Raw genomic sequence first — 15,463 nt, forward strand, 5'->3', positions numbered from 1 at the left:
ATGAAAGATTTCCACTGGTGACCAGAAAATCTCACAGAGGCATCATAAAGCAATTGAACAACAATTCACCTGGTAGGTGTGGCCTATGATTGGCTGGGAGGGGCTTCTAACCGTCCATGACTAAACATGTGTCTGTAATTTCACGACTTGGAATCAATAAAGTATTTTCAACTCTAATTCCAACATACCTGATTGTTAAGCAACAGCCGCCGCATTTCATAATCCATCAAGTGCAGAAACTGTATTAATGAAAATAAATGTCCTAAATGGAAACCAAGCGAAAGAAAATGTTCTTTTTTTTTTTTACACTTTGATGGGGAGCTTTTTTGGTCGCAGTGAAATAATTATAGTCGCAAAATTGCTATGGAAACACTTTTTTCGCATCAGACAAGGTCATGTTATCTGCAACTGGTCCTTATTGTTCTTGTAAAAAGACGAAGAAGACCAGAAGTAATTGACGTGGCATACTTGGATTCATGAGGAGACTAAGGGTTTTTTACATTTAGTTTGCTAAGATTGAACACAATGAGCACTAGAGCCGTAACTGAAGAATAAATATATGTCATGTGTTTACATTACAAAGATTATTTTTTTACTTATTTAAAGCTACAGTGTGTATTTTTCAGCAACATCTAATGGTCAGACTGCAGAGACAGAAACCTCCCCCCCACCCCTTCTCCCCAACAATATGGAGGCCGTTGTGGCCTTCATCAAATGATGATGACGTTTCTTTAAATAGAACATTTTCTAATTACTATTTATCAGTCTGTGTAGGATATAAATTTTATTGAGGCCTAACTTGCTGCAGTCACATATAATGGTGATTGCTACAGTCATTACTTCAGCTCTACGCTGCTGTAGAACAAAGATGTCTGCCTCCATAAATACCAAACCTGCTCCTATGTAATTATAAACAACAATTTCTACGGCAACAAAAACATAACGATTGCAACTTTCAGGTTGTTCATGATAAGCAAATATGAAAGGATGAGTAAACTTCTCCACTGTGAGATCAATAAAGTCAATCAATCAATCAATCAATCAATAAGAATAACAAACTTATGTATAACATATATTACATTTCTGTGAGTGAAACCCTATAATTTATTGACACCAATAAAAACTGATGCTTTTCAAAATTTGGCAGATATCAAAGTAATTTTACATTTGTAATGGAAATGCAACTAGTGTCTTCAGTCAGAAGCCTCTCCAGTTCCTGAGCAAGACAGACCACTACAGAAGAAGCTCTCACAAACAGAAATATATATATATATATATATCTTGTATTTTAACTGAACTGAATGCCGTGAACCAGAGGCTCAGGAATATGGAAGTCCAACTCTGCCATATTTAAAAAAATAAATACAGAAAAAAAAAAAAAAAATACAATGAAAAAATGTATGTAGGTAAAAATGAAATTACACAGTGAGACATACATGAATATATCTCTTTTAATTAGTTTCTTTATTTATTCACCTTTGTAATAATTAACTTATTTATTTCTTCTCTATTATAATCTTCAACTTTCTTTATTACTTATTTTTTTTAAAGTATATATTTATGTGCATGATATAAATTTTTTGTCTGTTTTATTCTTCCATCGTGTTTTTTTTTTTTTTTTACCATATTTATTACTTCAATGCTATTTATTTCTGTCTGTCGTTTTTACATTTCTGTATGCGTTTCTGCCTCATTATGCAAATGAGGGAGGGCTTAGGGTCAACTTAATAAATGAAGGAGCTAATTAAAAGAGAATAATATATTTATTAGTTTATTGTATTTTGGAGGACAATTAATTGTATTCTTAATTATTTATTGAGCATTTATTTATTTCTGTATTTATTTTTTAAATATGGCAGAGTTGGTCCTCCATACAGGAAGGTTAAGATATACATCCCAAATGATTTACATATGTCGTTATAAAATGGAAATTGAACTCTTTCTCTGACCTTTTGTAAATGGAAGCGAATTATTATTATTTTTTTCCGCATATTAAAAGAAAAACAAACAAAAAAAAAACCCTAAAATGCATGTATGCAGACTATAGAGGCGTTGGGCTGTGCTGCAAATCAGGAGCAGTGTGATTGTGCTGTAATAGTGAGCACAAACCGCTGGGAGAGTCTGTGCTCTGAGTGGATGAAGGTCCGCCGCCATTATTGGAGAAGCTGAAGGAAAAAAAATCGACTTGTTCACAACGTCATCACCTCTATCCTGCTAGATGGGCTTAACATGAGAAAGGAAAACACAGCGAGCTGTCCTACGCTGGAAACAGCTCTGCGGGCTTTCCTCACCGACTCTTTTCTTTTCTTTTTCTCTTTCTGACTAAACAAAGGGAATAATAATAAACGGTGAAAACAGCGCGCTGGTGATCCAAGAAGGAGGAAAACACACCGAAACGCTTTTTTTCTCTCGACTCGCCAGACATTTCCAGCCGTTGTGAAAGGGACGGGACTTTTTTTTTTTTTTTTTTTATTTTGGAAAAGAAAAATCTGCTTTTGATCAGAAACAAGTTTTTTTTTTTCCCTGAAAGAGAAAGTATCTGAAAACTTCAGACTATAAGGAGGGGGGAAGCTCCTAGTGTTGGGAGGAATGGGTCAGACGGCGTGTTTACCAGAAAATAAGAAAACTAATCCATGTTTTTTGTAAATCTTTTTTTGTTTTTGTTGCTCTAAAAGTCTTCCACCGGCAGAGCAGCGATATAAAAAAAGAAAGGAGTGGAGAAACAGCAGCACTTATGGTATGTACACTCTTCCTTTCCAGTTATTATTAAAACAGCTTTAAAAATCAGAAATAAAAAATGTTTATCTAATTGTAAGCAGAGCATGTTGGTTTGCACTGAATAACAAGAGTGAACCCAGCCCCCCCCCAGAGGGCTGGCACCATGTAAAGCACTCCTAGTAATCATAATGATTATTCTAATAATGATATATGAGTAGATCACAGTAACACATGCTGGTTGAAATACTGAGTTTAAAGAGGAGAAAGGAGATTTTTAAAAATGTGGACCCTTCAAATCTTTGCATTGCTGAATAATCCTGAGGCCTGAAGAAACTCAACATTGCATTTACCAAATAGCTGGGTATTATAGTGACACCGGCATATTTTTGGTACCTTTTGATTAAAAAAAGCTTAACACTATTGTGATTAAATTTGAGTTCTACAGACAGACTAAACATCTGGCCAGAGATCAGTCATCTTATTTAACCTTGTCCCCTCAGTTCTTCATTAAACACAATAAAACTAATTGAATGATGTTGATTTTTTTTGTTTTTTTGTTGGAGGGGGTTAAATAAAGTGATGATCCCAGGGGTGCATTCTTCGAAATTAAATTAGTTCAATCTGGTAGATCCATAATGATCGGTTCAAAGCTACAACCGCTATAAAAGTAGTCCTTATGCGCTGATAATCGGTGTTGGCCGGTCTCAGCCTGATCGGTGCATTTATAAATGAGACCTTTTGTAGCACATGAGCTGAGTCTTCCCACATGGCACAGGCAGGACATGCCTCCCTATTTTCTGATATGAGGGTACATTTGAAAAGGGTTCAATTTAGAACGGTTGCTGTCACGAGTCTATCTTCCATTTTATTACTAGATCAGTCACTGATGTGTCAGTGTTTCATTACGCTGCAGAATGGTCATTGCGGCCACTCCCTTGTCAGAGTCCTACTGGACTTTAAGTGCCTTTTTTTTTTACAAGTGGATGCTGGCTGGGAGATAACAGTGGCATGTCCTTACTGCCACTGCTGCTATGTCATTGCCTGATTAAACAAAAAGAAAAAAAGAAACAGGAACTGTCTGTTGTCTGTTTTTGTGTGTTATGAATGGGATGGTCTCTTCCAGCAAAGCTAGTTACTCATAATCCCTCATTTGCTCAACCTGTTTTGACTCTGTAAATTTGATACAGCGTCTCTTTTCGGTCCTATTAGGATAAGCAACCTGAGGAGGAAGTTAACTTTTCCTGGAAATATGGTGATTTTCTTTTTGCTCACAGGTAAATGCATTATCAGCTGTCAGCTCTCTTCTGCTGTGCTTGATTGGGCCCTTTGCAATGCAGTCACACCTCTCTGGGAAGTCTGGTCTTCCTCTAATAGTTGTGCCATTTGTTCAGGCAGCAGGCTAGATCCCCACGTTCACCCCTGACATTCTGCCTTAGGGCTGTGGATCGAGATGTGAAGCCTTGGTTTTTTGTTTTTTTTTACTGCGTCTGAGATTAGAGGGGTGCAAGCTTGGCTCTGGATGTAGGCCGGATAGATGCATCTGCATTTTTTTTGTTTTTATTATTGGATGACAGTTTCCTGTACAGAGTTTTTGCATAGAGCTAAAATCAAAAATTTAGTTTATCTTCTATATAGGTGTAAAAAAACCTTTTCTGGAGTAAAACAAATGCACATCATTTAGAACTAACCTGATTTTCTACTATAATCCACTTTAACCCCTCCTTTTATTTGTCACTCTGCTGCTTGGTAAATCATAGGCCTCTTACCTGCTCATCAGCAGATTTCACATCCGTTCTTCCTGCGTGAGCTGACTTATACACTCATCATGACAAATTTTCCAACTTGTGTAAATTGCGCTTTCATAATTTCTTCCCAATTTTACTACAAAGGAATGTCCCTGTTTGTTTGTTTTATTTATTTTATTTTTGACAATAAGTCTGTGTTTGATGGATAGAAAGAGCTAATTATAGTGGTCAGCTTTGGAGTCCTCTGGACCAGATTACTGTCACTCTCTCCTCTCAATGGATGCCTTGTTCTAGTGTCTGATTATTAGGCAGTGAGAAGTGCATTCTGGGATGATTGTATCTGAATTTCCATTAGAAAGTGTGCCCGCGTCAGTCCAACTGAGGTCCTGTTCTGTCTCTGTTGTCTGGTTCATTTTACATTTCCAGTTGCTGTGTAGGATTTTTTTTGTTGTGTCCACTGCTGTAGGAAGTCCAGCCTTCTTATATTAGTCCTTTAACGTTCATAACTAATAATAATGCATTTTTAACTCAAAGGGGCGGGGCTTATACTAATGTTTTATATGGTTTTGAATAAATAATTCAGGTATTAGCAGGAGCCTTATGTAAAACCAGTTTGCTGCAGGTATATTTCTTTTTTATTAATAGAACAGGATGCCATGATCAGTTCCTTAGTTCTTTACACAAGGCTTAAGGCTTCTGATCCAATAATTATTTTAGATTATTTTAATGTATTTTGATAAATTGTTATAATTGCTGTTTAGAGCGTCATCCTAGGAAATCGGCATTGTAAAAGGTTGGCTTAATAGTTCATCTTGTGGCAACAGTTGTTTATTTGCACAACATTTTGTAATATCTGCCAATTACCTTGATTTTTAGACCTTTTATAATTTCATTTACACATATAGACATAAAGAAAAATCTACGTTTTACTTTTTCCAGGTATTCATTTTTCCTCAAACTTCCAATCTTTTTGGAAATCCTTCAGTGGAAATCCAAGCTTCATTTGCCAACTGTATTTTTATTTCCAATGTCCATTCTTTTGTTGTACAGAGAAACCGTCTCATGCAAATAAGTATAAGCAAAGCTTACGTTGACGAAAAACAACTGTAAAATAGTTTGGACTTAGTGTGACCATGGAGATGAAGATCCAGGATGTGAGTCGCAGAGGGAATGGTGACCTCTGGAAACGAGCGCCTGTTGTTTTGCCATTCCAGGCTCCAATTACACAACAGAGGAACAAGGGGCTGTGGTAATGTGGAAAAGCCTTGGAGAGCCCGGGTGCAGAGAATTCTGGGAAGAACGAGGAAAAGTAAAAAGAGTGACACAACAAAGTCGGGTGTCAGTTTGGAGGCAGTGAGAGTGAAACAAAGCGCGAGCAATCTGCTGCCAGTTTCTGCTTCAGGCTGTGTTTCTGGTATGTGCCCTTTTGGTGTTTGTGCTCATGGATCGACCAATCAATGTCGGCCATAAGTAACCCTGCCGCTCGGCTATTGGCTGCAGCTGAATTCCGTGAGTCAGCATGTCCGTAGATAAGATATTATGATTGAGTTGTTGCCAGTGAAATTGGGCCACCGTTCAGGGTTGAATTGTTTAGATTCATGCAGAAGTTTATTCCACCTGCATGCAGCTCCAGTAGATTCTGCAGGTGGAAAGTTCACCAAGGGTTGCCTTGGGAACTAGGTAAAAAAAAAAAAGATTGGCCAGGGATGAAAAACGCTTGATTACACATTGGGGGTTTAATAGTGAATGATTATTTTGGGATGAGTCAGTATTGCTGCTGACAGCTTTGTATGCTGATAGGCTGTAGATGCAGGAGGTCCAGGGAGCAAATAAAAGCTAGCATAGAATATATCTATATATCTAAAATTGTGATCTTTTCTTTATGACCCCACCTTTTTCTACTTCATTGTGTAAATTTGGGTGGATGCAAGCAGAAAAAGACTCCTTACTTAAATTCTAACTGAGAATTCTCACTGTTGCTGCCCCTGGGCTTCCTTTAGAAACTCCACCTACGATGCATGGCTGAGTGGGAGGGAAGTGGTGGGCCAGAAGAAGTGGAGAGGGTGGGGAGCATAGGGTCAAAGGTGAGGAGAGGCGCTGGAAAAGAGTAACAATGGAGTCTATTTTTTTAGTCCTCTATTTTAGGGCAAATGGGTGATGCCTCTGGGTTATCCAAGTTTTGTAAAAGCGATAAGTCTAAAATACCTCAGGGGGCTTTCTTTTATATTGATGCAACTGTTGACTTAGACAGTTTAACAGGAAAGATAGAGTTAAGACATTATTATTGGAAATAGTAAAGATTTTAGGGTTGTTATTTGGGAATTCATACTTCTTAATAGTAACACTTGAGTGTTCCTGATGCAGGAAAAGCATTTCCAACTTTTTTTTTTCTGGTCATCTCCCTCGTCGCCTGACTTCTAGAGAATGTAGATCGTCTCTTTCTATTTAAAATCTACAATGGTCCTTGATTGGAGAAGTTCAAAGCCACAAAACATGAAATCTACCACCTTGGTTTAAAGACCTTAAACCTTCCTGTTACCTGCTGAAAGTCTTACTCTCTCTTAAAAATGAAGTGTTGACAAAATGTCTTTATTATTTTTTGTCCTTTCTCTTATATAGATGTAGCAAATATAGATTCCAGATATAGCAAACTATGAGTCAACTCATAGTATGTAACCGCAACATACATTTCAGTGTCAGTTAAGCATACATTTCCACTATATCTGAGACTAAAAGTTTTTTTTTGTTGCCTTTCCATTGTCCTGCTTTGAGCTAGCTCACCTTTTCATAACTGGTTGTCATGGTGACTAAAGGTCTATTTGATATTAATGTTCTCCATACATTATACTGCAACACAAAATATTAACTGTCAATAATGTTTATCCTTTTGTATTTGCACTGCTTGCATCCAGTATGGCTGAAATGACTTTGGACAGAAAACAGAACAACTTTCTAGCTGAACAAAATTAGATTTTTTTTTTTGAATGTGTAAAGCGACAAGAGGAGGAATCGTTAAAAATATGCCCAACACATAATTCATGATGCAAAAATGTAACCCTGACCCCTTTGGACCTTCGATTTTTAAGGGCTTGAAAAAAACGTATATTCTTCATTACTGAGGGAATTGGAGCATCCCCAATGCCTGGTTGACAAAGATTCTTTAGTCATGTTATAATCTTAATGCTGATATGTTGGTTGAAAAATGTAAAACCCACAGGACTGTCAAGAATTTATATTTTATGGCAAAAAAGTGCCCGAAGATTAGAGGATCAAAGCTGTTTGATGTTGCATCAGTTAATAAGATCTAGGAAGAACCAAAGGCTTAGGACTGTGAGCGTATTTTAAGTTTTTCTAGAATAGTGAATAGCTGATGCTAATGCATTTAACTTCTGGTGACAGACATCTGTTTATGGTAACATCTATGTTGACCAAAGCCTCTTCTTTGATCAGAATCAGCTTTTGTGGTACACCATAAATGCACATGACTATTAGTGTTGATGGACTTGGATGTAATCTCAAGCATGATTTATTGGCAGTGGCATAACCTAATGGGAGAGTTATCCTTTTTCTACTGTTTATAATAAGCACAAGGCTGCCTGTTTATAAAAATTCAATTCAAAAATACTTTATTGTTGCCAAAGGGAAATTAAATGTTGTTGTAACTTAAAGGAATCAGAAAAAAACAACAACTGGAATAGCGTCCTCCAAGCTGCCGGTAGTCAGTCAGTAAATTGGTTTCTGTTTACTACACACTTTGTGCATGCCTGCTGGTCTGAATCATGTCAGGTGGAGACACACCTTATTTCCGTTTGATAGATCTACCTGTAGTTGTTGGTTTTGGCATTCAAACTACTCCCTGTGTAAAGTTAAATGCAAATTGTTTTCTGTAAGCAGATGGCACATATTTGTGGTTCTTCTATTATTTTAATTGGATAATAGAAGCTTAATGTTCATGGGACTGGAAATAAAGAGACTTATAAACAAGAGCTTGGATATGTCAGAAATAATACATAAAAAGAGGGAGTAGAAATGTTTAACTGTTCTCAAATCTGCTCTATACAATAAAAACGGTGACTTTAACACTGGTGCTGTCTGCATTCTTGGTGTTATATAATTATTAGAAAGTTAATCTTATTAGCTGCCTATAAAAGATGCCAAAGAATAATATTATTCATCAACTTTTCCTTATGATTGTCTTTATGGGCATCATGAAAGGGTAAAACGACAGATCTACCGTACTACACAAAACAAATCATGACACTTGAGCAGGTTTTTGTGAAAGATTTTTAATGCATAATCAGAAATAGAGCTTCAGAAATAGAGAATTTTTCGGTTAGTCGACTAATCTTAATGACTAATTTCCAAAAAATCCCAACTGTTGGGGTTTGGCAGAATAGCCACAGGATGGTGAAAAAAAATAGTTACATTTGTACTGTCTGTGTGCACATTCTTATTGGCTTATTCAATAATATTCCATATAGCACAAGAAAAACTATAAATGTGTGTGCATCTCAGAATTCTGACTTTTTTTTCCTCAGAATTCTGACTTTGATCTCAGAATTTTGACTTTGATCTCAGAATTCTGACTTTAATCTCGGGATTTGGACTTTTTTTTCCTCAGAACTCTGACTTTTTTCTCAGAATTCTGACTTTTTTCTCGAATTCTGACTTTTTTAGTCCGTCTAGAAATCTGGGTTTACAAGCTTTACGCAAAGAAAATACAACATTTATATCTTTTATTTTACATTTAAAAGAAGCATCAGTCATTACCCAGTTACTACCAATGTTGCTATACTAATATAATTAACTGGTTGTCGATTAAAATGCTCATCCAGTAAGTTTGATTTTCTTTTAAATTGTTATTACTTAGCTAATGTTTAAGACTATCAGCTGCTTTAACTTCCTTTAACAAAAAAGTGACATTTGCTTTTGAATTTCTTCTTAACAAAAGAAAAGATAGAAGAGGCTTCTGTTAGTCAGCTGAACAGCAACGTACAGCGACAGGAGAAAAATCTTTAGTCTCTCTGAGTCTTTGTTATCTCATCAAAGAGACTGAAAACCTCAGGTACGAATGTCTTTTTCAGGTTTTAGACTAAAGTTAACACAAAAGGAAGGGTAATTCCTGTCTATAATTTGATTTAAATTAGAATCTGCTTGTCATTGGAAAGTCTGTTATTCTACTTTTTTAGCTTTGGCACATTTGTACGTTCTCTTCCTCATGCTAGTTTCTATATTGGTCACAAACTGCTGTGGGGAGGCGTCGCATTCTTAAATCAGCATTTGTCACAAATTAGCCAATCAGGAAATCTCGGTCACTCTGACATGAAAGCAGATGCCCCAAGAGCTTAACCCTGCAAATCTTCTACTTTTTCTGTAATAATTCATGTTTATGAATTTAATTTGGCACTCATGTTAGTATTTCCTTTGAGCTCACCTGTCCTCAGGTCTGTGTTTATCATGCCGTCTCTAGTGGATTTCTGACACCGTCATTGGATGTGTTGTTCACCTGCAGCACTCAGAGAACAGATCGGTGGAGACTTTGAGACACAGGGGTGTTTTTCTGCTTCAAACATACTCTTAATTAAATTTGGCGGCTTTAATCATGATTTACATCTGAGAAAAGGGGGTCAGGGACAGAAGTGGAGCAGAGATGAAGAAAAGGTTCTGTGTGCACAACCAAAAACTCTTTCTGAGAGTACAGTTTGTGACTTCTCCTGAACTTCTCATCCAACTTCATTGATCCCTTATTCTCGCCCTTGTGTCTTTTTTCCACTCTCACGTCGTTTGGCCGTCACAGAAAACATTTTTTTTGCTGTTTACTTCTATTCCCCCTCAAGCTGGAATTTGTTTTTGCCGTCCTTTGTGGAGGAGGGGTGGCGTGAGTTGTCTTTAAGGACAGAGGAAGGTCACCACCTTGTCACTAGATGTTAGCTTCAGACGCCACCTGAGGAGAATCTGCCCACCTGTTTGGCATCTCCCCAGCGAACAGGTGCTGACACATTGTCTTTTATTTTAGGAGATGCTTTATGACATTTGGATTAGGTATTCTTTAGTCGTAGTTTGCTGCAGGCGTTTTTAACATGAGGAAATAATTATCCAGCCGTTAGCTTTTGGTGTTCCAGTTAGCTTTAACTCGGCTGTAAATGTTTTAAAATGGACTCAGGAAATGGTTTATCTTGATGCTAAAATAATCGGTGTAAAAGCTTATGGCCCCTACTCAATAACTAAACAATGTAAGCATCCACATAACTGTCAGGGTGAGGTTGGTTATTTTGCCAGCTGTGTAATGGTGGGCGTCATTGCCCCTTTAAGGTGAGAAGATAAGGTGGCTCTCCATAGCCATTTGTTATCAGAGGCAGTGAGGCTCTGACACCTTCACATCCCTCATCTGGCTCCATCCCAGCTTGTGGCCTGAGCTCTGGCTCCGGCAGGCCCAGGGCTGATGAGCAAGGACTGCTCTGCCAGTGGCCGGATCCGGGGCCTGCCGTTATCGATCGGCACAGACGCTTGCCATTCAGCCGCCACTTAGCTAATGATGTCCAAATCATTGTCTCTCAGCTGGGGAAACAGTCGCAGAAAAGAAAGATGTGGGCAAAAGATTTGGTGAGAAAAGCGGGAAAAGATGGATGGAAAAGATAAATGTGTTGCACCAAAAGTAGTCTGTGTTTTTTTTCTTTTTTTTTTTTCTTACCGCAGTCATACATCTTTACAGCATTCATACTTTCAATTTCGAGGGTTACTGCAGTTTTGAAAACTTTGTAAAATTACTGAATTTCTTTTTCCATTTCATGTGTCTGGACATGTTAACCTCTCAAAACCCACCCGATCATTCTAATAGCGTTTAAAACTAATATCTCAGAATGCACGAAAAGTGCAACGCTAAAATGTTCACCAGTATAGACATGTTAGACATCGTTGGAAAGCTTAGATTTTCCACTAAGTTCATTTTATGGACACAGCAAGCACAAAAGCACAATTAACACAGACATAGATATATCAAAATGTAAACATGACAAAGAAGCCACAAGATGTTGTTGAAGGCGTCCAGAAGCCATTTTATAAATCCAGTCCTCAATTTCTTAGACTTCATTGTCAATAAGGGTTCACAGATTAAAAGTAATCCAGAATATGATGCATAATAAATAAATTGCACGATGAGAAAATCGCCACATAACATTCATTTTTTGACATCAGAAAAGTTAGCTGGTCAGAGCTCATGCTTAGCATCTTGCTAATGGGCCTTACTTCTTCAAAAATTTATCTGTGATGTTTGATATGTTTCTTTACATCGTCTTCTTACCTACAAGCCAGTAGATTGATAATACACCTCATAGAGTCCTGCTGTTATTGGTTAAGACCATGTGGGCTGTTTGGCTGTGTAGCGAATGAAATAAGGTTTCAAACAACTGTAGACATGGCTGGGTTGCATAAAGCAGAGCTGTGTTACCGGCTTGTATAAGAGTGAAATGCACAGATGAGAGTGGATGAGTGCGCACAGTTGGTTAGTAATCTGATTTTTGAAGCAGATTACTAACAAAGCTCCGATATTCTTGAAGTTTGGGGGCTGATTTTGTTTTATTACAATGCCTAAGGTGAAAAAAACAATGCAAAATACAGCTCAGAAAATGAACTTATTTTAGCTTTAAAAGCAGCAGTTTCACTATTTTGTTATAAACCTGTATGGTATTTTAGGTTTATAAATGTTAAATTTTGTCATATACACTGATTCTGAAAAAAAGTGGAAAAATAATTGCTTCATAAATTTTTCGTGGCCATCAAAATGTTTCAGTGTTATTCTATTCATTTGGCACAATTTGGCACAATTTGGAGAGATTTAGAGACGCTGGTGACACCAAAAGTTTAAAGTCCCACAGCTCTGGAACTGTTGTAGCTAGAGATCTGAAAATTTCAGAATTTTTGGTTGACATGATGCAGAACAAATGTAATACAACGAGCCATGCCTATTCTCAAGCATGTGTTTTTTACTGCTGTAAAAGAAAAGACCTAATATTTTCGAGAAAAAAAAACAAAAAACTTCATGTTTGAATTGGTGCAGTTTAGGCTGTGTTTTACTCACACTATTTTCATGTATAGTTACAGAAACTAGAAGGTGTTAGCTTTGAAATGATATATCACACATGTAATGTGGGTTCGCAGTTCCTCAGTTGGTAGTTTTTCCATTTCCAGGATTACTTCAAATTGGGTTGGTGTTATAAGAATAGAGTAGGAACATGTTCTACGAGTTCTTCATTTTTCCCAACGTCTTAAAAAAAAATATCTAAAAAACCAAACCAAAAAAGGCGTATTTTAAACCGACTTAAGTTTAAGCAAATTTTTAAATACACCAAGCCTGCAGTTTATCATTTTTGCAAACAAGTATCTGTTTTTTTTGTTTTTTTTTACTGACTGGGAACCAACCAGGACCCCTATACTCATTTATTTGAATGTGAAATAAACACATACGGGATGAAACCTAACCACTGTTCAAACATTAGTTGTAAATCCACAGGTTAATTTCTGCCGTTACATATCAAATGTAACCTGAATGTGAACATTTCAAGCTAGCACAGTATGGAATTTTAAAGCGGCAATCCTTCTGTCTCCTGCAGTTTCTACTGTGTTGTTGGCTGTGTTTGTTGCTTTGCCGTCTGCTCCATCTGTATGGTAGAAAGACAGATCAGTCTCTGCCAGTGTTTGCATATTCACCAAATTCTGACCTTGTTACTGTGATTTTAATACTGTTGGGTAAATAGAATGTTTATTTATGCTAAAGAAAAACCTTCTTGGTCATAAATTGGCTGGAATACAGCCAGTAGGGAAATGAGGGATGGTCTGCACAAAATGTTGAAGAATTTTCTATGCATCCTTTATTAAAAAAATATCTCAATTGTCCAGAATATCCTCTGTATAATGAGGCAGCAGTTCCAACCAAACAATCTGATTTGTTTACAAAGAACCAGGGCTGAAATAATCTATCAGGAAAATGTTCTTTAGTTATTTAAATAATCTAAAATATGATAAATAACTGACTTATGCTGACTCTAAAGCATGCTGTACATTGACAGAATAACCCAGTCAGATTAGTTATCAAGACAAAACTGGACAACAAATATATGCATTTTTTGCTTAAAATGCAATATAAGCTGCAGATTAACAACATTCTGAACAACAGAGCAGACTGTCTACACTACAAAATGAAAATTACTTTAGTGGCTGATATGTAAAGAATAGATGTATCAGAATTGTCCATCCTACAGTGCAGCTAGAAGATGGTAATTTTATAAGCGGGAAAACAATCAAATAGATGAAGTAACTTGACTACAGATAGACTGATACATTGGTAGCAAGATATTTGCGCAAAAAATCAAGATGCTATCCATTCTCTACCAGTTCAGTTCTATTGCCGTCCCATGCAGAAACAAATAAGTCCTCACACACCCCTTCAGAAACCCCTATACAAGCAGTAAGAAGTTGTAAGTTATTATTAGCCCTGGTTTAATTTATGGATAGATGCTAAAAAATAACTCAACTCCTCCTGATAGCAACTTTAATACTGATATGTATTTTCCCCTATTTTTTTATTAGTTCTGGTTGCAAATCTGCAATTTTATGCAATATTAAGACTTTCTTATCCTCTTCCAAATGATGTGTTTCCTCTGCTCAAATAGAATTTTCCATTCAAATGAGGTATAACACAAAAACGAAATACATATACAAGGTTATTAGAAATGGAACTCTTGGTTGGAAATAAGGTTATAATAATATAATATACTATTATTCTACCTTTTTCCCTCCTTAAATTACATGCATAATGAGGCTTTTAAACCAAAAAACTGGTTTATGATCTTAGTTGTGATTCCTTCATTGAGAAGGAAAGATAAAATGTTCAGTATTTTATCTGCCCATCAAACACCAGGAAGGGAAAAGTGGCTTTTTTCCAGGTTATTTTTCTTTCAATATTTAGAATCTTTGCAGAGCAAAGGGAATAGGCTATATTATCTATTATTTTTTTATTTATTTTTTTTACTTTGCCAGTGCCAGAACTTTCCAGGATGCAGTAGTGGCCTCAAGGTCTATAACACTTATGTCAGAGTTCATTTCCTGTTGCAGTGTCCCATCTTTATCTAACAGCACTGATTGAGAGGAAAATGCGACTGGGTTACATTTATAGCTCTGAACACATGTAAAGGGGAGTAGGGGTCAGTATTTAGTATCAGCTGACTCATGCATGCCTGTACATTAAAAATGAATTGTTACAAAATTTCCCCAAACTTCCCCAGATTTGAAACTTTGTGGTTAAGTTATTCTTACAATGATTAAGCTAATTTTAGTTAAGGTCCCATCCTGCTAGTCACAGCACAATTCTGAATCCTTGTTGTTATTGTAGCAGCTGGTGAGTCAGAGCACTGATAATTGAGCAAACATTTAAAATGGGGAAACTTTTGAAGTTTTGTTCATGTTTCTCATTCTAATAATACTCCAAACTTCCCAGAGTGTGTTGTGAAACTGCACAAATACACTGAGCGTGAGTCTGCACAAGTCTAGCCTCTCCCTTTTGTAATTTTGCTGACTTCCATATATGCCCCCAACTTCACCAGATAAAATTAAGAAAAACACTGGCTTAAAAAATGTAAACATTGCTCAGAGCTGCTTTTAGTTTGTAAGGTTATTCGGAGACACGGCGACCTCACCAAGCTGCAGCTCATATTAGTCACAGCCGTTGGAGAGATTAGAATGCAGTTCTTTTTACCCAATGAGAGAAAAGGTCGTGGAGAATGCAGTCTGTCAGGTCAAAACGAACCAAGTCTGCTTTAGCTTAACCACATGTGATGGCTAGAAAAGAACAGGGACGGTGAAAGGTAAGCTTTAGCTAAAGACCTTCTTAAAAACTTGAATATTATATATATTTTCTGAAAGTATGCTAAATAAAAAGTTAGAGGTAGATTTTATATTCTACATCTACACAGATTGGAAGTTTTAAACTAAAATAGATATTTAAA

At 36.7% G+C, this 15,463-nt stretch overlaps 1 protein-coding gene across 2 annotated transcripts in view; it reads left to right on the forward strand.

Annotated features, from left to right (window-relative positions):
* The first annotated feature begins 2,128 nt into the window (after positions 1-2,128).
* arhgap35a (Rho GTPase activating protein 35a) overlaps positions 2,129-15,463 on the forward strand; it is a 104,323-nt gene continuing 90,988 nt past the window's right edge. For both annotated transcript variants that reach the window (XM_038298575.1, XM_038298576.1), the window contains exon 1: positions 2,129-2,737. The gene's annotated coding sequence lies outside the window, so the exon portion shown is untranslated. The remainder of the gene's footprint in view (positions 2,738-15,463) is intronic.

Source organism: Cyprinodon tularosa, unplaced genomic scaffold, assembly GCF_016077235.1.
Source record: "Cyprinodon tularosa strain WSP-4 unplaced genomic scaffold, ASM1607723v1 ctg41, whole genome shotgun sequence".
Classification (NCBI taxonomy): domain Eukaryota; kingdom Metazoa; phylum Chordata; class Actinopteri; order Cyprinodontiformes; family Cyprinodontidae; genus Cyprinodon; species Cyprinodon tularosa.